This window comes from Odontomachus brunneus, unplaced genomic scaffold (genome assembly GCF_010583005.1).
Source record: "Odontomachus brunneus isolate Ranch 3 - 2012 unplaced genomic scaffold, Obru_v1 Obru_scaffold_025, whole genome shotgun sequence".
Lineage (NCBI taxonomy): Eukaryota > Metazoa > Arthropoda > Insecta > Hymenoptera > Formicidae > Odontomachus > Odontomachus brunneus.
The window spans coordinates 1367100-1369294 of record NW_022639475.1 but is presented as its reverse complement, the minus strand read 5'-3'; the positions used below and the strand labels follow the sequence as shown (position 1 = coordinate 1369294).

General features: G+C 45.3%; 1 protein-coding gene across 12 annotated transcripts in view; it reads left to right on the top strand.

Annotated features, from left to right (window-relative positions):
* The window catches only part of LOC116842387, a 70298-nt gene that overhangs the window by 57514 nt on the left and 10589 nt on the right, over nucleotides 1-2195 (top strand). The window lies entirely within an intron of this gene.

Sequence of the window (2195 nt, the reverse complement as noted above, 5' to 3'; positions counted from 1 at the left end):
CCCCCTTTCCTCTCTCCGCGAGGGCTCTTCTCTGTCGTCATCACCTCTACGACGACGACGACGACGATCACGACAACGATTACAGCTTTTGTACGGTCGAGTATAATCGATTATCGTTATCTCCTCTGTTTTGGCGCGACGTTTCGTTTTCGTCAGCTCTTGTCGCAGATGCGTCGCGAATACCCGGCTCGATCGAGCTTCCGAGATTCGACCGATCAATAGACTCCGCGACGTTGAGCCGATCGTGTACACCACTCTCCCTCGTCGCGCTCGTTCTCGGAGGCTTATTCACGAAGCAGCAACAGCAATAGCGACGCGGCGAGGCCGCGCTCGAGAGTGCGACACCGACTTTCGATGAGATTGCCGCGGTCCCAGCAAATTGATACTTCTGTTACCACTGAGGCCACCGCTGTTTCCGAGCGCATTCTCGTTCTCGAACGCACCCAGACACGGCAAGACGCTTAACGAGGTTGACGAGCTGTATCATATTGATACAATTAAGCCTAACTTACAATGTGCTCTTTGCTCCCTGTTCTCTGCTTTTTATCTCTTGCGCCTTTGCTTTACCAACGATTGTGTCTTTTGTCACGTGTCCTTACGTTTTGCCTTTTCTGAAGTCCGTCAACTTTCTCATTTCAAAACAAGAAACACAAGAGACATCACGAAACCGGTGAAGCTAAACGAAGTTGGTCAGACTATTATCTAAATAAAATGAATTCTAATTGGTCCACACGAAGTGACACCTTTTCTCAGAGAGAACAGATTGTACACGACGATGTTCCTTGATCTTAGGCGACTAGAAGACAAGAAACGGAAAGCAGAAGCAAAAAACAAGACGCAAAGAGCACATTGTAGATGAAGCTTTAGCGCGATGGCGATTTTGTGCGTTTCTTTTTGCGTCTCCTCCTCCTTGTCTGCGGAACTTATCAGTCAAGAAGGACTCAGACGTCTTATACGACGACCGTATTTTTGACGCGCTATTTTTTTCGTGAAGCCGTAAGAACGGAAGAAGCACTCTCGAGTCGCGTGTCGTTTTTGTTCTTTCTTTTCGCGCTGCGAAAACTCTCAGCAAATTCTCCATTCCACGTGCATTCTCTTTTCTGTCGTCTCGTCTCTCGCTCTAATTCTTCTACTATTTGTCTTTCTCTCTCTCCCTCTCTCTTTCTCTCACGCTCGACACGTTCGTTTATCGTCACGCGCGAGAGAAGGAGGGAGTGTGTTCGCCGCGAGAATTTTGTAGTACACTTTTTTCTTACTTTGTTTACGCGCGTCGACGACGCTCCCGCCGCTCCCCCGCTGGTTTTAAGAGAACAATCGACAAGCGCTCCCGCTACCGTGTATAAAATGCGTGGATCCTCTCGATAATTAGATCTTAGATTAATCTATCTTCATGTCACACCCTCCCTCCACCTTCCCTCTCCTCGCGCTTTCCTGGCCCGCTCACCCAACTCGTGTCGCCTTCTCACAGCTGTCAGTAGCTATCTTGCGTTCGTGTATGTTTACTGTAAAGCTCGTAAAACTTTATGTTGTTATACCTGTAGAAACCTGCGCCCTGCAGGTGCGCACATACGTGTATCGATTAGGACTTATCATGCGAGTCGCGTACAACTTTCATTATGTGTTATGCAAACGCGTTGATATTATTATTATTATTATTATCTTTAATTATGATTATGATTATTATTATTGATTATTATTATATTTTTAATTATATTATTACTGTTATTATATTTTAGTTATGACTTCAGAGCTCACAGAATCATCCGCGCGCATTTTCGCTGCCTCTTTCTCTTCTTTCTTTCGTTCTCTCTTTTTCTTTAACCCTCCAAGTGCCTTAATAATCCTTATCATGTAATTAGGATCGATAATGTGCGCGAGTGATATTTTAGTAAATATTCGATCGCAATAAGGTAAATGGAAGCGATGATCTCGCGATGATTCTGCGTGCTCGGTGCTCTTTCCTACCTTTCTTTCTTTTTCTCTCTCTCCGTCTCTCTTCTTCTTCTTCTTCTTCTCTCTATCTCGAACGGTTCCGTACTTATTGTCCGGACACACCGACGATTACTTCTCTGTAGAGCGTAAACACCCTTGGCAAACAATAAATTATTGTCATCATCCTTTATGTTCGCTCCGTTGAAGTTCTCCGTGCGTTCCTTGCGTCTCTCTCTCTCTCTCTCTCTCTCTCTCTCTCTCTC